At 37.3% G+C, this 23,572-nt stretch overlaps 1 pseudogene; it reads right to left on the minus strand.

Moving 5' to 3' along the window:
• The window catches only part of LOC137248795 (protein retinal degeneration B-like), a 48,536-nt pseudogene that overhangs the window by 11,130 nt on the left and 13,834 nt on the right, over positions 1–23,572 (minus strand).

Raw genomic sequence — 23,572 nt, forward strand, 5'->3', positions numbered from 1 at the left:
TCAAAAAGTTGGAGGAAGAAATGTCCATTTTTCTAATGAACGGGACACGCTCCGTTTTTGCGGGATTGTTCGGCATAACAATGTCTAACAGAACAAATAGCACTAAATTTATTTTTTTACTTCGCTCCACTAGAAATGGCATATCGTTCTGAGCCCTTATTCTGATATTAAGTCCGCCCTAGAATACGACGTAACTCATATCAGAGCCTAAGAAATGCTTTCACGTTTTTGTTCACGGCTCTGCTCTATGCTCTGATCCTGTTAAGAGTATCAGTGCGCATTTCTCGTAGGGCCAGTTCAGTTTCTCCTTTGTCCATTTGTGGAGTAACCGTGCATGGTTGAAAAAAAAATGCAGATCACGTGTTTTTCCCTGGTCCGCTGAACTGATAATCGGTTCTTACTTAAAGTGTTCCCATATTCTATTTATACTATTCCCATCTTCTTAATAAATTGTAGGATATCATTTAAACCGTTGGTTGTGTTGAAGTGTTTAGCGTTTTATGAAAATAAGAGTGTTTTTTTTTTTTTTTTTTTAATGATAACGAAGCTCTCTGACGAAGTTGCGAAAGTATCGAAACGCGTAAGATGGAAAATTTAAATTTTGCCTCATAATTACCTGCCGTGAAACTTCAACTAAGGATATTAAAAAAATATAAAATGGTATCTGAGATTTGGTAGTGTGCCTATTTATTCTGATGAATAAAATGCGTGCGGCCACCGTGGTGTGATGGTAGCGTGCTCCGCCTATCACACCGTATGCCCTGGGTTCAACTCCTGGGCAAAGCAACATCAAAATTTTAGAAATAAGATTTTTCAATCAGAAGAAAATTTTTCTAAGCGGGGTCGCCCCTCGGCAGTGTCTGGCAAGCGCTCCGATTGTATTTCTGCCATGAAAAGCTCTCAGTGAAAACTCATCTGCCTTGCAGATGCCGTTCGGAGTCGGCATAAAACATGTAGGTCCCGTCCGGCCAATTTGTAGGGAAAAATCAAGAGGAGCACGACGCAAATTGGAAGAGAAGCTCGGCCTTAGATCTCTTCGGAGGTTATCGCGCCTTACATTTATTTTATTTTTTATTAAAATGCGTGCTCACTCGTGGCCTTATTGGCCTACACACGGTGCATCTCACTCTCTAGTCAGCTTTGTACGTATACGAGTCAGCCAGAATCATGCCTGTGGGACTAATACTAAAATATTTTCACTTACACATCGAAACTGACTCTTGAATCTGATTCACTGTGTGTAGACCCTATTAGAAGTATTTTTTTCGAGATATCATCGGTTTATATTCTGTCACATGTTCTCGAGGTTGTTGAACTCTACGGTACATAGGTTTTTTCTCTAAACCTCAAGCTCTCACCAAAATAAAAAACACCTAATCAAATTTTTTTCTTTAAAATAACCAATACTCACCTGTCGCAAAATGAATGCAATCACATCGGCGCTCTCCCAATAACTGGCATGGAACAAATGCGGCAAAGCGTGAGCTGGAAAATTACTCAAACCTTCCGGGCAATATAAAGCGTAATCTAAACGTTTTGTGCCCCACCATTTCATTTGGACTGCAGAGATAATGTATATATGTATGTAATTTATATGACTAATAAGTCTAATTTTACAAGTGTCAATATTTTATGTAAACTAGGGTGGGCCAATTTGTTTTAGGCAACTTTTTCAAAATCATTGTCATACAAACATATCACATAAAATTGTAAGTCATAGAATTGTAAGGCATTACCAATTTTGGGACTTAAGTCAAAGATAATAACTACCTTGCTCTTATATTTAAGGATATTTCGAACTCATTTCGAGTTTTCGAAACTTCTGGTAGTTTTTGTTCTTTCATTTTTGAAAAAGGCTTCTTTGACTTGTTTTCACTTAAACAATGTGCTAGAAAAGGTGTCGCTAAAAGAAACTGGTCCATCCTAATGTAATTATGTTATAGTTATTTTACAAGTTTGAGTTTCTTAGCAGTGCTACAATGCTTTATATGAGTAACGTGTTATGTTTAGGGAAACTTTCTCTCTAAAACTTATGCTCAAGCTTTCTAAATATACTAGCAACTTACGTGAGTGGATTGTACTTAGCGATATATTTTCAATTAGGACAGATATAGTACTTTGCACAGAAGCATCCGATAAACGTCTGCCACTAAATAAATTGCTGGCATCGTTAAAATGCTGCGGGTGAGAGTGAATGACCTCCACTGTAAAAGGTAAGTTAAATAAATATATTGAAACATTTTCTATTAATTAGAAACTCACATAAATGATAAGGCTGCCCATTGCCTAATGGGTACTTAGCATAGCGTGGAACATTTACTGGTACCAACATGGAAAACCTGGCGCTGAGCAATGGCTCCAGACGGAAAGCAATTGGATCGGTAGGATGGAATAAATTGTACACTTGATTACAGTTTGGTCGGACCAACTTACCCGCCTTAGCATCGTGCAACTTGCGTGATGCCAACACAATGGAGAGCGGTGAGCCAAACATAAAAAATCACCCACTTCAAAATCCAGATTGTTACCGCGCGAATCACTCGATGAGGAGCGTCGACGACGTGGCGATGGTGCAACCAATAAACGTTGCGCATCTAAATCTGAATAGACAAGACGTTCGTCGTCATCTGTGCGTGATGAACGGCTACCGCCACCAAAATCACCAGCCCCATCAGAGCAATTACCGCGGCACAACGCCTCACAAGCCAACAGCGAACCCATCGAATCACCCAGCATTACCACTTGACCAGCGAAACCGTGACCCTCTTCAGATTTCATAAATTAATGATAAACAATATTTGCTGCTGTCACTGTCTTATTAACGGTATCTTGAAATTCTGGTGATGCCACCGATAGCAACGGTATTGCGCCAATAGGTACATCGGCTATATTTGGTATATCGGCTGCCGATGGCGAAGCATCAAATGAGTATGGACTAAGGCTAGAGAGTATACCCAATGCATCGGTACAAATGGAAGGAAATGGAACCATTTTTATTGTGACATGACTCAGCAAACTTGGATAATGTTGACGCATAACCCCCTCGAAAGCGCCGCGAAATGTGGTAATGTCTGACTTCTTGGCGGTCAGCTCACTGGTGGCGTCTGAAATGAATAAAAAAAAAAAAACATTATTAACTTCATTTTGCAAGCATTTAATTCTCACGTCTTACCTAAAACGCTGCCCGCATGTACAACGAGTATGAGTATAGTGGTGCAACAAGATGGTGCACCTGGCGAACCTGGCGGTGAAGTTTCATGTGCACGATCTATGCTAGCCGAGGAACGCAGTTGACGCTTATTGCCACGTTTGGAAGCAACGCGCATAAGGAAGTCCTGATTGAAAATGCTATATTCTTCACTATCTTTGTAAGCCACACCACTAGTTGGAGACGGACTGTCATCACCTTCGCCGAGTAGTTCAAGCGAACTCCATTTGGCAAGTGAGTTTGTCTCATTGATATCTAAATCAAAAACGAAAAACATTGAGTTATAAGGATATGCAGGTATGCAAGCAACTATTATTAGAACCAAGGAAAATCGTGATGTGTGACTGCGATTTGAATGGCGCACCGATTTTTACACGCAACTTTCAACTGCGATTTGAAAGTCGCACCGATTTGCATTATTTTTGGTGACCCGAACATTGATAGAAAAATAATATTGTGGTGACTATTAGCATCACTAAGTGATACTCACATCACTAGGCGGTTATTAAATAAAGGCACAACAACAATACAGCAAGCTGCCACTCTTGGTACGTAAACAAATTAATCATCATTTACGCAAATACATACAATGCAATAAAGAGATATTACGCGCACACACTTGTGGTCATTAGCAGAAATAGTGCTGACATACACACGCACATGAATATGAGAAACGCCTAAACTGCAAATATACATTTATATCGCTGGTAACCAAGCAAGTGATTCTAGAAGGCGAAACGTCTAGACTTTGGTAGAAATATGCAAATGAAGCAACGGAGAGTATAAAAGCAGCGCAAGCTGAGTAGTCAGTAATCAGTTTGATTTAAGCACGCTATTAGTTGCGAAGTGAAGTATAATTGTAAGTACTCCCAAAGTAGTCTAATAAAGACCATTTTGCATTATTGGTTATTGGAGTTATTTATTCAACAGTTTAGCGATTCGAACGATAACAGTAGGTTTGGAATAAGCGGAATTTCTCTAACTTCGTTACAATATGATGTAAATCACAATCACAACTTTTGTCTCAACAAAGAAACTAGCTGCGACAGCGTGAGTCAATGCATTTGTGATTTGTGCTGCGATTACTAGTGATATTGTCACACCGATAGAAAGATAAAACTAAATCGGCGGATAAGATTCATAGAAATCACCGTGACTGAGCTAGATTTCGTTCGGAAGCATGTTTATCACAAAACGGCTGGGATCAGAGAAGTCGTTATCTGCGAAAATATAAGCCAATGAGATTGTGATTGAACTAGCTACTGCTAGTTAGTCGCAGCACAAATCACACATACATTGACTCACGCTGTCGCAGATAATTTATCATATGAAAGAATCTGTAATTGGGTCGATGTTTCTGATTATTGATAAGTATGATTGGGAGTGTGAGACGCGTCAGTTATGGTAATTCTTCTGCACCTGTCGCTCCAATTTACTGTGCTCTTTTAGATGCTCTGACGAAATGGCAATTACAGACGTAATTTTCGTCTCCTTAAGAAACTATGTTTTCGGTATATAAAGTACTTACTTAGTCGAAGAACTCTTCGTCAGAGTTCGACTTAGTATCCACCTCTAAACGTTCCATACGCCAATTTGCAACCTGAAATTTTTGAATAATTAGTTATTTTGCTGGGAGCAATACTTTTGTAAAAGACTATAACAATGAGGTGGTTCGGTTTACAAAGTGAGTAGGCGTTTTCAAAGAGCGAAATGAAAATGGCGCCATCTATGTGTTACATTTAACAAGATTTTAGCTTCTGTGTGGAAAGTTCTTTTCACTCTAGAACCGATCACACCAAACGTTCGCTTTAGTTTTGTTGTAAAACTAGAAAACTTCTATAAGAATGAAAACCAATTAAACAATAAAAATAAAAAAAAGGAATACGATTTTGCATTCAGATATTACATTTAGTAAAACAAAGAAATTTACGCGTTTGTGGTGTGTACTCTTAGCATGCGGCTATTAATAAATTTTTTTAATTAGAGTTTTCGTTTAAATTTAAAAAAATTGTGTTAACAAGAAGAAATACAAATGCAAGTTTCGCAAAGTAATGAAAAATGAATGTCTTGAAGGGTGAAGGAGGTCGCAAACTAAGTATCGTTTTAAAATTAGATACTAATTAAATTGGACCTCAGTCGAGGGAATGCGTAATTAAAGAGGTAAGCTTTGCCCTCGTATTAAAACCCTGAGCTAACTAAGTTTGTAGAGGGAATACATATTAAGTTAGACGTTAAAATTTTTCTTTCGTTACTTTCAATTTCGCCCGAGCATAGATGCTAGGAACGAAAGACACCGCGGCTATCTGAATCGCTTCAATTACTTGCTTACTTAATTGGCGCTTAACCGCTTAAACCGTTATGGCCGTCCTACAAAGCGCACCAGTCGCTCCTTCGCTATGCCTAGTGGCACCAATTGGTCACACCAAAGGAGTTTAAATCGTTTTCCGGAGTGGTGGCCGCCCACTTCTTCTGCTTCCATAGGCGGGTTGCGATAAAAATACTTTCTTAGCCGGCGCGTCATCTCTCATTCGCATAGCAGGGCCTAGCCAGCGTATCCGCTGCGTTTAAATTCGATAGATCATGTTTATGGCTGCGTAAAGCTCGTACAGCTCATCGTAAAATCTTTTTCGGTACTCGCCATCGCCAAGGCGAAGAGGTTCCTAACCTTTCGATGAACTTTTCTCTTTATCTCTTCAGCTGATGCTGTCATGGTGCATGCTTCTGCATTATATAGCAAGAGGGGACGGATAATTGACTTGTAGAGCATGATTTTTGTTTGCCGAGAGAGCACTTTCCATGTCAATTGCCTACCTAATCCAAAGTATCATTTATTGGCAAGAGTGATTCTTCGCTAGATTTCAGAGCTGATTTTATTGTTAGTGTTGATGCTAGTTCCCAAATAAACGAATTCTTTTACTATTTCGAAATTATGGCTACCAACAGCTGGAGCGATGTGTTCAATGTGCCCTTGCGAGCAAAGTTGCAACAAAGTTCACATATCACTTATGGTTGCCGTCACGGCGTATCTCCTTTGGAGGTGTAGATACTCATAACTTAAGAAAATGCTTACTTCGATGAAAACTTAAAAGACACAGCAACAAAAACTTGGTAGACAGGGAACCGCCTCCCAGACGCATATTGAGTCAAATTTGTGGGAAGTTCTGTGAGATATCGCAGTTGTTCAGTGTACCAGCGCTGACTTTCAAGTACGCCTCAGTTCGTCATTTGAGCCCAATCTCCACCTAAGCAGAGAAGGACCTCAACATGCCTCAAGCGGTCCGGGTTGCATTAGGTTGAGTTGTAGATACCCCGGTAGGAGAAGCATGCGGGTTGTGATACCACATGCGATTACGGTGATAAAAGTTATAGCAATATAAAAATATAATCTTGAATGAAACCTATGTCGGACTTGGTTGTCAAGACCGAAATATTTTTGCCAATTTTTATACTCAGTTGAGCAGAGCTCACAGAGTATATTAAGTTTGATTGGATAACGGTTGGTTGTACATATATAAAGGAATCGAGATAGATATAGACTTCCATATATCAAAATAATCAGGATCGAAAAAAAATTTGATTGAGCCATGTCCGTCCGTCCGTCCGTCCGACCGTTAACACGATAACTTGAGTAAATTTTGAGGTATCTTGATGAAATTTGGTATATAGGTTCCTGAGCACTCACCTGAGATCGCTATTTAAAATGAACGATATCGGACTATAACCACGCCCACTTTTTCGATATCGAAAATTTCGAAAAATTAAAAAAAAAGTGCGATAATTCATTACAAAAGACAAGCAAAGCGACGAAACTTGGTAAATGGGTTGAACTTATGACGCAGAATAGAAAATTAGTAAAACTTTGGACAATGGGCGTGGCACCGCTCACTTTTAAAAGAAGTTAATTTAAAATTTTGCAAGCTGTAATTTAGCAGTCGTTGAAGATATCATAATGAAATTTTGCAGGAACGTTACTCTTATTACTTTATGTCTGCTTAATAAAAATTAGCAAAATCGGAGAACGACCACGCCCACTTTTAAAAAAACATTTTTTTAAAGTAAAATTTTAACAAGAAATTTAATAGCTTTACAGTATATAAGTAAATTATGTCAACATTCAACTCCAGTAATGATATTGTGCAACAAAATACAAAAATAAAAGAAAATTTCATAATTGGCGTGGCTCCGCCCTTTTTCATTTAATTTGTCTAGGATACATTTAAAGCCATAAGTCGGCCAAAAATTTACCAATCCTTTTGAAATTAGGTGGCTATGCCCCTTTTAATTGTTTTCTGTGAAAATGGGCGAAATCGGTTGATGCCACGCCCAGTTTTTATACACAGTCGTTCGTCTGTCCTTCCGCATGGCCGTTAACACGATAACTTGAGCAAAAATCGACATATCTTTAATGAACTTAGTTCACGTGCTTACTTGAACTCACTTTATCTTGGTATGAAAAATGAACGAAATCCGACTATGACCACGCCCACTTTTTCGATATCGAAAATTACGAAAAATGAAAAAAATGCCATAATTCTATACCAACTACGAAAAAAGGGTTGAAACATGGTAAGGTAATTGGATTGTTTTATTGACGCGAAATATAACTTTAGAAAAAACTTTATAAAATGGTTGTAACACCTACCATAAGAAGAAAATGAAAAAGTTCTGGAGGGCGAAATAAAAAACCCTTAAAATCTTGGCAGATATTACATATATAAATAAATTAGCGGTATCCAACAGATGATGCTCTGGGTCACCCTGGTGCACATTTTGGTCGATATCTGGAAAACGCCTATACATATACAACTACCACCACTCCCTTTTAAACTCTCATTAATACCTTTAATTTGATACTCAAATCGTACAAACTCATTCTAGAGTCACCCCTGGTCCACCTTTATGGCGAGATCTCGAAAAGGCGTCCACCTATAGAACTAAGCCCCACGCCCTTTTAAAATACTCATTAACACCTTTCATTTGATACCCATATCGTACAAACATATTCTAAAGTCACCCCTGGTCCACCTTTATGGCGTTATCTCGAAAAGGCGAACACCTTTAGAACGAAGGCCCACTCCCTTTTAAAATACTCATTAACTCCTTTCGTTTGATACCCATATTGCACAAACGAATTCTAGAGTCACCCCTGGCCCACCTTTATGGCGATATCTCGAAACGGCGTCCACATATGGAACTAAGGAATACTCCCTTTTAAAATACTCATTAACACCTTTCTTTTGATACCCATATTGTACAAACAAATTCTAGGGTAACCCCTGGTCCACCTTTATGGTGATATCTCGAAACGGCGTCCACCTATGGAACTAGTGATTACTCTCTTTTAGAATACTCATTAACACCTTTTATTTGATACCCATATCGTACAAACGCATTCTAGAGTCACCCCTGGTCCACCTTTATGGCGATATCTCGAAAAGGCGACCACCTCTACAACAACCACCACTCCCTTTTAAAACCCTCACTAATACCTTTAATTTGATACCCATATCGTACAAACACATTCTAGAGTCACCCCTGGTCCACCTTTATTGCGATATTTCGAAACGGCATCCACCTATAGAACTAAGGCCCACTCCCTTTTAAAATACTCATTAACACCATTCATTTGATGCCCATATTGTACAAACAAATTCTAGGGTCACCCCTGGTCCACCTTTGTGGCAATATATCGAAACGGCGTCCACCTATGGAACTAAGGATTACTCCCTTTTAAAATACTCATTAGCACCTTTCATTTGATACCCATATCGTACAAACGCATTCTAGAGTCAACCCTGATCCACCTTTATGGCTATATCCATAAATGGCGTCCACCTATAAAACTATGGCCCACTCCCTCATAAAATACTCATTAGTGCCTTTCATTTGATACACATGTCATATAAACACATTCCAGGGCTTCCCTCGGTTCATTTTCCTGCGTGGTTATTTTCCCTTATGTTGTCACCATAGCTCTCAACTGAGTATGTAATGTTCGGTTACACCCGAACTTAACCTTCCTTACTTGTTTTTTTTTTGTGTTTGTGTTAGGCTAATTATTGACCACTTTGTTGCTTTAGTGCACTAAAACGGCTCGACGTTATCTAGTTCTGACCATCCGCATAGCTAGCGGAGTTCTGTACTCTCTACTTCCCCCTATGATCACTTCAGTTTCGCGCCGAGAAATTTATGTGACAACTTCTTGGAATACTGATATTGATTCAGATTATCCCAACTTTAGTTTGATCCAGCCCCAAACAAGATTAGGCACTTTTAGACTACACTTACGACTGATCTCAGAATTTTGGTAAGACTCTTGACTTTTGCTTAGACTTTAAGTTCCCTTACAGTATAGATATCATCACATTCAGTGCATTCTTAATCGGTTCAAACTCTGTTTGGAAGACTATACATTAGCCGTGTTTTTTTTTCACACGCGTATACGTTTACGTTTGCGCGTAAAAAAATGCTAATCCTCGCTTAGTTAATGTTTAGGAGACCCATCTGGCGACAGTGGTTAAATAACTAGCTACAGCACAGGGTGTACCGAAAAGCGGAGACACAACCCTCTGATGGCCATAGGGGATAACATATAGCTGAATCAGTTGCGATGAATTGTGGACACGCATAAAATACATAGAATTAGTGTAGAGGGTGAAACAGAGAAACATATTTCAGTTACATCTGAGTATAATGCGTATTGCAATTATGTAGGACAAATTTTAGGCGCAGCAATTTCAGAGGTGTATTTAAAGTTTGACCCTTAGAAATCCATATAAAGTTTAAGCGTAAACGTCTATAGATGTAAAAAAAACACTGCTACTATCTCTAGTTCTAACTCCTTGCAAAAATCATCCTCTACAAATCTTCCCAGCCAACGTCGATTTTTCTGTAAGCCAGCTAACTTGTCCACTTCCCCAGATGAGTCCAACTCCCCAGTCCTCATACAAGAAAATTAATGAGTAACTGACACATGGGGCAGTTTTCGGAATATAGTAGTTTGTCCTATCTGGGACGGAATCTAATTCGGTACGAATGATAGTGTGGCCGAAGTCACAAATCCCCTACAACATATCACGAAACTTAATCAAACACCGGGCCACAGTCGCCTCGTGTGAAAAGTTTAGCGTGCCACCAAAGCCAAGGTAGGTGTTGCTCTAATAGCGCCGTTTATAAAAACCAGCGATATCCGCACAGTGCGCTCCACTACAGCAGCATCTCATAGAGCATAATTGACTTAACTTCTATCTCATAAAGCAGATCTTGTCAAAGTCCTCACATCTAATAGCTTCTTTGCAGCTGTACCCTTGACCATGGTTGACCTCTTGGTTTTCAACCCTCAGACGAAGAGTAGTTCTCGTTGACCTGTCCTTACTTACAATATGCCTGCTATTTTGTCAACAGCAACCCTTTCTATTTCGCATACGTAATGAGAGCACAATGTGCTACGGTATTGCCGACCCCTGATGTAGAGATAAATGAAATGGTGGAGGGCTTTTGGGAGATATGACGAGAGTTTGATTTTTCTGAAGTCCTTCTAAGAGATACGCTCCAACCGGCTTTTGAATCGACGGTGCTTTTGGTCATGTTCCCAGTTTAAAAAAATTAGTGCAAATGATGATCATCAAGCGGAACCCTTGCTTGATGGCTTATTATTTAAAAAAAAGCTTCTTAATTTCAGTGGGTCCTCGTGTGTAGACGACAATTCCTGACACTTTCCTAGGAACACAAATCCCCTTATTAAATTGGTTTGGCTATTGAATATGTGATACAATTAGCAATTGGTAAATCTAAGGCCTTGATCTTGTGTAGGAACACGAACACTATCAGAGGTTGTGTATTTTAAGTATGTGTAGATCTCCATTTATGTTATTTTGCTCCATAGCTATTATCATCTCTTCTGGACTACTGTTCGGTAGGTACTAAAAATGTTCCTATCCATAATTCTCATAGCTGTATATCATATTTCCTCACCCTTCAAGATATTAAACGACCTTGCCGTTTAAAGCACAAAACGAAAAGTCAGCTAAGCATATAAGACATTCACGTAAACACAAACGAGCTTCGTACTTCGTGTATGATTACAAATTATTTTAACAGTTATGTCATAAATTACACACTTTAGGCAAGCATTTTTTTAACGAAACACACCAATGATTTTAAATATTCATGATCAAATATTTACCTGTAAATCGAAACTATGCGCCGAGCCAGCTGGCGAATGTAGCGTACCCTTAGAACCGAATTTGGACTTCGTCAATTGTATGCTTTGCGAACGTGAACGTGCGCTCACTTCTTGTCCAGCGTTTTCTTCATCCTCATCTGAAGTGCCGTCAGCACTTGGCGGCTCTTGGGTGACAATCGGTGGTGGTGCGCCACTCGATTTTCTACGTTCACTGCCTGTACTGCTTGTTATTGGTCTGCCATGCAGATCAGCAATGCTGTCGGCTAAAGTTTGTAAATAAATAAAATATTAACAAGTAAGGACGGGACTGTTTTCGGCTGTGCCGAAGGCTTCATACCTTTCCTGTATGGAGCTGAGCAAAAATTATCCCATTTGTAATATCCGAATAATCGACTGTATAAGATATGTACCCTGCAAAAATTGTTGGATTACGTGTTCCATTTTCTTCATGTTGGAGTAGCCTAACAATACTCCTTTGCAATGCGTTTGTGGACCACCATCAGCCGATCATTGCTCGTTTTTTAACGACCGTGATCACAACACGATGACGATCGAACAGAGTTGCCAAAAGTAAAATATTGCATACAAATAACTGAGAATAAAATTTTACTATGGCAACTCTGATAAAATGCAACAGCGCACTGGTTTTATGTTTACATACTATAGTATAGAGAAATATTTAGTTTTTTATTCACGCACATGCTAAATAACATAAGAATATTCGTAGTATAAAATATAAAAGTTGTGCCCCTCTTCATTTACTTTCATTTTAAATTAAATTCACTCCGATAATTCTTTCCGACAATACAATTCCTCTTTAGTACTTTGGCATATGATCCTCTGTAGGTGCTCCATGGAGTACTACAGTGAAAGTACTTTGGAAAGTACTCTCACGTATGTACTGTATGGAATACTCACAAAGAAAGCGAGAGTGGGATCACCTACTCCTCTCCTAGTACATCGCAATGTTAATTGGAGCACATTTATTGTGTGAATACAGATTAGTTTTTGAACACTCCTATACTCCCAAAAGAGTATTCTTTACACCATTTATGGAGTACTCGCGTTTTTTGAAGGGTACTGCAATTATATCGAACAGACATACATACTTAAGAGATATTTTCGATAAATATAAAATAAACAAGTAAACCGAACATTACATACCCAGCTGTGCCCTTGAAACGCTGTTGTTGTTTGCTTTGTGCGGTTAATAGTGTTATAAGGCTGCGCAATGGTACATATGGTTATTAGGGTGGGTCGATTTGTATGGACGAAAGTTGACCGATATTGCACCATCGATTTTTCGATAGGATTTGGGCTCAAGAAAAAAAGTTCCCCTGCGCATACCCAAAAAAATAATTTTCGAGCCTGCGAAATTTCATTTTTTTGATTTTTTTCGACTTTGATTTTTAAGGTTTTTTTCATGACCTACTAAAAGATTTTCATTTGATTGTAAAATTTTCATGTATACCATGTCCGACCCAAAAATGTCCGCTAAAAACGTTGGCAATAACAGTTTTTGAAAAAAAAAAAATATTTATATATATATTAGGGCGGGTGGATTTAAAAATCGCCCATTGCTCTATGAAAATCGTATTCTAGGGATCAAAATAAGAAACTTTGCCGAAGGAATCATACCTCTAAAACGAATTCTGATGTCCCCCCAGGTAGGGGCAAATTTTGAAAAATACCACTTTGACCCATTTAGAGTACTCCAATCGAGTCCAAATGTATGACCGACCCCCACTAAATTTGGAGGCCGACCCACCGATGCCAGTGGCACACGCCCTAGAACCCCCTGGGGGTTCACCATACAAACATTTCAAAAAATCGCCGGTTTTGCACTTTACATGAAAAAATCAGCACAAACATATCCATACCAACTGAAAAGAGGTGCACCACTGCGTATACGTAACATTTTATTATTACGTATAAACAAATAAAAAAAATTGCAATGAAATAATTTGAAATGTTTGTATGGTGAACCCCAGGGGAGTTCCAGGGGGTGTGCCATTAGCATCGGTGGGTCGGGCCTCCAAAGTTAGTGGGTGTCGGACAATTGGAGTCGAGTAGAGCACTCTAAACGGGTCAAAGTGGTATTTTTCAAAATTTGCCCCTACCTGGGAGGGGGGGGGGGGGGGGGGGGGACATCAGAATTCGTTTTAGAGGTATGATTCCTTTGGCAAAGTTTCTTATTTTGATCCCTAGAATATGATTTTCACAGAGCAATGGGCGTTTTTTTTTGCCTCCCCACAAATCGACCCGCCCTAATATATATGGTACCTATGCATATGACAATTTTTTTAGTACTCTCTCAAAAAAATTAAGTTTCGCAGGCTCTAAAATTAGGTTTTTGGGTATGCGTAATGGAACTTTTTTTCCTGAGCCCAAATCCTATCGAAAAATCGATGGCGCGATATCGGTTAAGTTTCGCCCATACTAATCGACCCACCCTAATGCATATGGTTCTGTGGGCTTCTTTGTCGGCAGAATTATTCCAACAAATGATGGTTTCTAATGAAATGCTTTATCGCTGCCGAATCAAGGAAACACACTGTATAACTTTATATAAATATTTCTTGATTTTATTCGCGGATGAACCACAGTGTTTGCGATTTAGTTTTTACAAATTTATGATGAATGCGTGCGCTTGTCACGGCCGCTCGAACAAAGAACAAAGTAAGTAAGAAAAGGTATAAAACTCATTTTGACATTTATCATTGAATGACATGTGAATCGTGTCGCGAAGTAAAATGACTCTCATTGACTATTGTAAAAAGGCTAGTTAGTAAACCGCCACATACTCCCCCACCAGTGATCCACCGATCACGTTGAAAAAGTTACAAAACGATTGGGTTTTCTAATCAGTCTTCCTGATCGTGTTCTAACTTCTGTGGGTACACAGTTAACGTTATTGGATTTTTTGGCATGTTCAAATTTTTGACTAAGAGGTTCATTGTTTTCTTTAACATTATTTTTTACAATAAAATTTTTGGTATTCGTTTCATTATTATCCTTATATGATACAGCTGCTTTTAAACGGTCACATGATACCGTTACCAATCTTCCATTTACCCGAATGTCGAAATTTTTTTCTTTTCGTTTAACAACTTCAAATGGGCCATCATATGGCTGTTTAAATGGTGCTCTAACGGAATCATCACGTAGGAATACATGTGTGCAATTCGAAAGTTCTTTTTGAATGAAACAATGGTTCACAGAGTGATTCGAAGTGACAATGGTTTTGATTTGGTTCATGACGTTTTTTAGATTTTTAACAAAATCTGTCGAGAGATCAGTAGTTTTGTCATCGAGAAAATCGCCCGGCAATCTTAAAGTTGTGCCGTATAACAATTCAGCTGGACAAGCTTGTAAATCATTTTTAATTGTCGTTCTTAATGCGAGCATGATTAAAGGTAACACGTCATACCAAGTTTCGTTTTGATGACACATGATTGATGCCTTCAGAGTTCTATGGAAACGTTCAATCAAGCCGTTGGCTTGTGGATGATAGGGAGTGGTACGGATGTGTTTACAACCAAGAAGACGATTCAATTCTTTGAATACATTCGATTCGAATTGTCGACCTTGATCGGTTGTGACATATAATGGTACGCCATAGTGTGAAATCCATCCACGAATGAGTGCATTGGCTACCGTTTCAGCTGTCATGTTTTCGATGGGGATTGTAACTGGCCAGCGTGAGAAACGATCAATGCATGTTAAGCAATAACGGAATCCCTTGGATAACGGCAAAGGTCCAATGATATCAATATTTATGTGTTTGAAACGACCGTCAGGTGCATTGAAATTAGCTAAAGCAGTTTTGTTATGTTTGTGAACTTTGCTTTTTTGGCAATTAACACATTCACTTGACCATTTAGAGACATCCGATTTGATGTTTGGCCATACATAACGTTCGGTTAATAAATTGACAGAAGCCCTTTTACCAGGATGCGAGATGTTGTGCACCAGATTGAAAATTCTCTTTCGCATGTTACCGACGATAAAGGGTCTGATTTGCTTAGAAGATGTGTCGCAATAAACGTGCAGATTAGAACCAGGAAGATAAATTTTGTTCAAATTTAAAGAACATGGGATTTTTCCTTCCAGAATGTCATTTAGTTCGTTGTCGTTTATTTGAGAATTTGCTAGAAGTTCTAAGCTGATATCGTTAACTTTGATTTCTTCAATGCGCGACAATAAGTCTGCAACAACGTTATCTTTGCCGGAAATGTGACGAATGTCCGTTGTGAATTGACCAATGAAATCAAGTTGACGTGCTTGTCTGGGTGAAGCTTTGTCGGGATTTTGTCGAAAGGCAAATGTTAATGGTTTATGGTCAGTATACACAATGCAATTGCGTCCGTCGATCATAAATTTGTTGTGTTTGATTGCCTGAAAGATTGCCAAAAGTTCACGATCATAGGTGCTATAACGCTTTTGGGTATCGGTTAATCGTTTGGAATAGAAACTTAATGGTTGAAGTTGACCATTGTTGATTTGGTGAAGGGCTGCCCCTATTGCGTGATTACTAGCATCCACGTGTAATGCCAAAGTTGTATTGGGAATTGGGTGAGCTAACAGGACAGCGTTGGCGATATCAGCTTTACATTTTTCAAATGCTAAAGATGCATCGTCGTTCCAAGCAATTTGCGAATTATCTTTTTTTTTGTTGCCTTTTATTAGCAGCTGAAGTTTGCCTTGGATTTGAGCAGCATTCGGTAGAAAGCGACGATATGAGTTAAGGATTGCCAAAAAACTACGGAGTTCGTGTGCTTTTTCAGGTTTTTTGAAATTTTTAATGACATCAACTTTTTCAGTTTTTGGTAAAATGCCATCTTTTGTGACGATGTGACTGAGAAAAGTGATTTTTTGTTGTCCAAATTCGCATTTGGCAAGGTTGATTTTAATGTTTTTTTCTTTAAGACGTTGTAAGACAATTTTCAAATGTTTTCGATGTTCGCTCATGTCATTTGAAGCTATGCAAATGTCATCGATGTAGACAACGACGAAATCAAGATCGTGAAAAATACTGTTCATGAAACGTTGAAAAGTTTGAGATGCGTTTCTGAGACCAAAAGTCATCACATTGAATTAAAATAAGCCGAAGGGTGTAATGATTGCAGTTTTCTCTTTGTCTTCTTCTGCTATTGGGATTTGATTGTATGCGCTAACGAGATCGATTTTTGAAAAAATTTGTTTGTTTGCAAATATGTGTGTTACATCTTGGATGTGAGGTAAGGGATATCGATCAGGAATTGTAACGGCATTTAAAGCACGATAATCACCGCAAAAACGCCATGTGCCGCCTTTTTTGGGTACTATGTGCAATGGGCTTGCCCAAGGACTTTTACTTGGTTGACAAATTCCCGCTTTTAGCATTGCTTCGAACTCAACTTTAGCTAGTTTAAGTTTTTCAGGGTTTAAACGACGTGCTCGTGAAAAAGTGGGACGACCCGTTGTAATAATTTGATGTTTTACTGTACTAGGTTTCAAATTATCACGTTTATTGAAGGTTGGAGGCAGAGTGAGATCTACAAATTCATTTATTATTTCGCTGAAATCAGATTTGCAATGAACCGAAGAGACTCTTTGATAATGTGTAAGATGAGAATTGCATTTAGTTCGTAAATTTGTATGAACATCGATAAATTGTTTATTTTTTATATCAACCAGCAATCCGTATTCATCAAGAAAATCAGCGCCAAGAATGGGTTTGGACACATTTGCTATCAAAAATGTCCAAATGAAATCACGTCTTAGTCCTAAATTGACATTGCAAGTAATGCTACCGAAAGTTTCTATGGGTGTGCCGTTTGCGGCGAAAAGTTTATAGGAATTTGGTTTATTTAATTTATTGAATAAATTTTTTGGCAAAATTGATAAGTCTGCGCCAGTGTCGACTAAAAATTTACGATGATTTGATTGATCAGTGACGAAGAGACGGCGAGTGAGATTTGATTCCACTTCGTGTACCGTCGGTGGCGAAGTGGTTTTTAGTTTTCCGAATTATCGTTTGAACTGCCTTCAGGTTTTTTGAACCGGCAAGGTTGTTCACATTTGCGAGCAAGTGCCCCGAATTTGTAATGGTAACGGCAATATGGATGTTTTCTATTTGATTTAGATCGAGAACGTCTGTTACTGTTGTTGTTTCGGTTGGGACTTTTACTTCGACTTGCCCTAAAGTCATTAAACGATTTTGTGAGTTCATCAATTTGTGCTTTTAATTGTGACAAAGAAGGGTTTATTTCCGTTTTGATTTCGGAGATTTGTTTCGAAGAAGTTAATTCCACTACTTTATCGGCCAGAGTGGCGCATGTGTTCAAATTATCGTTAGAAATGGCTACAACCGCTCTCACATTTTCGGGCAGACGATCGATCCAAAGTGATTTTAATGCTTCATCACTCATAGAACTTCGTGCTAAATCACGCATTTTACGCAATAAATGCGATGGTTTGTCATCACCGAGTTCGATTTCTGTTAACAAAACTTTTAATTTCTTTTGATCAGATGCTGTATATTCATTAATTAAACGCGCTTTTAATGTTTCATATTTTGTGCCGTCGTCCGGCGGATTACGAATCAAATCAGAAACCATTGACAAATATTGAGGATCGAGTGCAGCAATGACATGATTATATTTAGCGTTATCTCTAGTGATTCCACCGTTGGTAAATTGAGCTTCCATTTGAATAAAAAATAAATCCGGTTCATTTTTTACGAACGTCGGTGCCCTTATTGTAATTCTACTAATTTCAGGTAAAGGAAAATTGCTAGCGGTACTTACGTTTGATGCTGATTGTCCATTTGAATTGTTCGATTCGTCCATCTTGAATATCATCCGAAAGCTCTGGTTGAAATCGTCAAGATACTGGTTATCTTCCACTTCGGCTTCTGTTGGGCACGTTTCCCAAATCAATTTTTTGGATAATAATGTTTTTGTGTTGCAAACAATTTAATTTTGTTGCGCACAAGTGACGTAATGTGTGAATCAGCTGGTGAAATTTGTGCGTTTTTAATTTTTTGACTTTTGCAAAAAAGACGATTTTGATTGCACTTTTCTGATTAAATTCACTTTTGGTTTTGTGAAAATATCGATGCTTTAATGTTTTTGGTAAGTTTATTCCATTCCCGAGTCGATAAACGATGAGGGCAATGCGAATATGTATTTGCACCTTTTTCACTGTATTGTATTTGTTATATGTCGGGGTCACCAATGTGGGCTTCTTTGTCGGCAGAATTATTCCAACAAATGATGGTTTCTAATGAAATGCTTTATCGCTGCCGAATCAAGGAAACACACTGTATAACTTTATATAAATATTTCTTGATTTTATTCGCGGATGAACCACAGTGTTTGCGATTTAGTTTTTACAAATTTATGATGAATGCGTGCGCTTGTCACGGCCGCTCGAACAAAGAACAAAGTAAGTAAGAAAAGGTATAAAACTCATTTTGACATTTATCATTGAATGACATGTGAATCGTGTCGCGAAGTAAAATGACTCTCATTGACTATTGTAAAAAGGCTAGTTAGTAAACCGCCACAGTTCTATTCTAAACTCATTTTCGGTCGAAAGGAGCAAAAAAGATACAGAGGCTACCACTCATGAACTTGAGCGTGTAAAAATCCAGTTTAAAAGTAGTAGGTAGTTATGAAAAAAATGCTTATGCCAAACTTCTTTCGGATTTGGAGATATTTGTTCGACTTATAGCATTGATTTTGATTATCTTCACTCAGTCTTTATAATTTTGCAAGGGTATTGTCTCTGCCAAATATCAATGTAATGTCTTTAACGGCCATAAGGCATGTTAAAGTTACAAATTTTCTTCTTCTAAATATGGGTGGTGTCATGCCCATATTTCCAAATTTTTTTTAATTTTTCTAAATTTTCGATATCGTCAATGCCAACCCATTTGGGTTCAGATAAGACCGTATACCGAATTTGGTTTAGATATCTCATCTATTTGCTCTAGTCATCGTGTTAGCAGACGGACAGACGGACGAACGGACATGGCTTTCAACTCAGTTTGTCAGTTAAACTACGCTTAAACTTATTCTGCAGTTTTTCAGTCTACTTTAACTGAAGTTTCAGCTGAGCTTAAGCGGTCGATCTGGCCGGGTTAAATACTAGTTAACTTATCGGTGATTTGCGTTCGTTCGAAATGGCGTCGAATATACCCAACAAGCGTAAAACGAAAAATGCTATTACTTAAGTTGAAATAAAGTAATTAAAAAAAAAATTTTAAGTTAAACGGTTTTATTGAAAACAATACTTACATGAAGAAATAATAATACGAAAAGCTAGAAAATAATTAGGTACGTCCTAGATACTAGTCACCACATTCCTTATCAATCTAGGGCGTTGATCAGACAGTTAAATAAAAGCGTTGGGCGCGTGAAATTTCTAAAAATGTGAGGCGTAGCATAACCTGATTAAGGTTCAGGTGGTCTTACTTATGACTATCAAAAGAAATATGACGCGTCCAACGCTTTTATTTAATTGTCTGATCAACGCTCTAGATTGGTGAGTAGTGTGGTGACTAGTATCTAGGACCTACCTAATTATTTTCTAGCTTTTAGTATTATTATTACTTCATGTACGTATTGTTTTCAATAAAACCGTTTAACTTAAAATTTCTTTTTTTTATTATTTTATTTTAAATTTTTTAGTCTTTATTTAATTGCATTGCACTAATGTCCATTTAGTGACTCATTATTACAAGGACTCTTTCCTGACAATTTGTTACAATCTAAATCCTCAATACATAATCCTTCCAAAGACTTTGCTCGACTCTGCGCCACGTAGGCTTGTCCCTCCTCCAACTCCAAAATATTTTGATGTCAATTCTACCGGACTCTATGTAATATTTGTTCCAAATATGAGCCAAATCGGACCACAAATACGATTTTTGTGAATATCTCGATCTTTGCACCACCTAGCGGGGATTTTTTTCTTATTATTGCATTGTCATGGGGTTGTGAACTATATTCCAAGTTTCAAGCTTGTAGCTTATAGGGAAGTTACTTAAATTTCAATTACAAAATTCGTGCCAGCCAGCCAACCATCCATCCAACCAGCCTGTCAAGTCAAGCTAAATAAAACCGTTTAAAAAACTTTGTAGCCTTCTTGCTATACTAGGAAATATTTTTTGGACACCTGTGTCCCATATGCGTGTAAGGGTTAAAAGTACGGTCATATTGTACACGTATCACTTAAACTATGTGAACTTAATACAGTAGGCGCTCACAAATTAGAACCACTTTGTTTTTAGGATGATTCTAATTTATGAAAAATTCTAATTCCTGTACGTGGTTTTATTTGTATAAAACCTTAAAAATTAAGTCAATTTGCGCTAAAAAACTACAACGAAATCTTGTCTTATTCACTTTTATTTATAAAAACGATAAAATATAAGATAACAATCCAGTACAATACATATCACATGTTTTTTTATTAAATATACACATATGTATATATACGCTGAATCAAAACAAGATCCAAAAAACAAAAACTCCAATTACAATAAATATATTTTTTCATTAAAAATACATAAAAGATCGATAGAAAAGGCCAGAAATGAAACAAAAACTTCATAACTAATATTCAGCAATGTGCAATGTTTTTTGTTAGCCGTATGATAAGTATTAGCTGATTGCAGATGGAGCCACATCAAATTCTAGGGCTAACCGCTTCCCTTGAACACCTTTGTCAAGCTTTTCCAAGATCTTAATTTTGGTTTCCAAGGACAAAATATTTTTCTTACATTTATATGGCATTTCAGCGAATTACTTTTAAACAAACAATACCAAAATTCGTGCACGCGCATCGAATTTCACACAAAAACTAACAAAAAGCTGTACAGAACCGTGACGAAAATCGAACGACTACCGAGCGTATGAATAAATTGAATTCCCCTTTTTATATATATTTTGCTACAAAAAAGAAAATACGCTCAGAAATTAGAATTTTCGATTCTCATTTCAGATCGTTTAATGTATTGAAAATGTTGATTCTAATTTCTGGACATTCTAATTACTAAAGGTTCTGATTTATGAGCGACTACTGTACCACAATTCAACTGTACAAATATAGAAACGAACAATTAAATACAACTAAAATTTCCTTTGAAAAAGAATATCCAAATATTTACGCGCTAATTTCATTTCGCTGGAATAAACATAACAACATTGACTTTGCTGTTTTGGTAGAACAAAAGCTGTTTGTTTAACTGTTTTAGAATTTGCTTTACTCTTGACGCATTAAACGTAAAAAATAATAAAAAAATAAAAAATTAATTAATGCTTGGCGAAATTTATCACAGAGAAAATGTAGGTCGAACTTCTCTTCGAATTTGCGTCTTGCTCCCTTTTAATTTTCCCTACAAATTAGCGGGATACATGTTTTATTTTCATACTAGAAATACGCTTGGAGTGTACGCCAAAAAACTGACGAGCATCGACCGCGCTTAGACAAACTTTTTTCCAATTGAAAAACTGGTTTTGAATTTTTGATGTTACTTTTACCGGAACTTGAATTCAGGACCTTCGGTGTGGTATGCGAAGCACGCTCCCACCACACCACGACGGCCGCTTTTTATCAATAAATAGTTTGAGATTGTGGAGGCACACGGATAAAAGTTTGAGCCTAAATCTGAAACATTTTTGACATATGAAAAAACCAAATTTTGTATAAAATGTAGATTATACCGGTCTTCCTGAAAATGAGTGCATAGAACTGGGTTTCAATTTGAAACTGGAAAAGTTATAAAAAAAAAATAGGGGGCGGCTCCCTGAAATGCTTTCAATCAGTAACTAGTGATACACATTTCTGGTTCGGAACTAGACCTAATTTGCCAAATGACTACAAGTTCGGTACTAACAAGATTTTACCCAGTTATAAAATCGACAGCTTGGGTTCTTATTTTTCATATTTAATTTGAGAAATATGCTATCTGCAAAATAACTACTTCCAGTTTTAAGTAACTTCGACTATGAGTATGATTTCTTTTCACAAACTTTCCCACTCTAATATCGTACTAGAAGGAGCATTTAGAATTTATCTTCGGTTCGGAACCAACGAAATAGCACAACCTAGTACAAATAGTAACAACTAACCTGTCAATTTTACACTAGTTTGGAACTAATGAAATTCTTCAAATAAACCAACTAGTTCAAAAGTGGAAATATTTATACAGTTCTGAACTATAAAAAAGTTAATACAACTCGAACCAACTCGACATCACCATTTTAAATACGCCAGTTGGAAGTATGTAAAAGATATAAAGGGCGAAATAGTAGAGGTTCCGTATATACTAGAAACGCACAAGTTTTGAACTAGAGATTTTTCCTACAGTGTTGCTCTACCTACTGTGTTAGAAATCATTTCATAACACCTTATGTGTATAACAAAATTTTTTGAAAAAGATTCGATAATTTGCAGGACTTTTCACAAATAAATTTTGTGTTTGTTTGAATTATCAGACTCGAATTTAAACTGTTATGATTATTTTAAAACCAAACGTTTCTATTCCAGTTTATATTTTTAGATTTTTGAAACATTTTGCTTTTGTTTCAAACCCAGAAGTGACTAAAAGTTTTGTATTTTTTGAAACTTTTTTGATTTTGTTTTAAAACAATTCTTAAATTTTAAACTTAGAGTCTAAACAAGTTTTAAATTAAAATTGAATAAAATTAAAAGACAAATGTTTCAAAAAGTGTTTAAACCGATAAAGGGTTAAAAATTTAGCCGCAGATTTCTAACCGTGCACCCGAAAATTTCATCGAGCTTCACCGCTGTATATAAATAGCGCCCACAAAACTTTTCTTGTTATAGTTACTTTATACTTCTTAACAAGCAGCGAAAAAAAAACAGAAACAGAAATGAATTTAAGCAATTTCGCGATTCTGGTTGTAGTGCTTATCTATCTGTTGACCCATATAAATTCAAAAACTGACGATCGGCGTTATTTGGTAGCATTACTTAATAGGGAATAATATCATTGCGCTGGGTCATTAGTGACTATGCAAATAGTGATCACAGCTGCGATATGCCTGAAAGGTGTAAAAACAAATGTAATCAAGGTGGCAGCTAATATAACTAATGCATACTACTTCCACGGAACACATCGCAAAGTGAAGAAAGTATTTTATCAAAATAATTTAAAACGCAGA

The sequence above is a fragment of the Eurosta solidaginis genome, chromosome 4, assembly GCF_040869045.1.
Source record: "Eurosta solidaginis isolate ZX-2024a chromosome 4, ASM4086904v1, whole genome shotgun sequence".
Classification (NCBI taxonomy): domain Eukaryota; kingdom Metazoa; phylum Arthropoda; class Insecta; order Diptera; family Tephritidae; genus Eurosta; species Eurosta solidaginis.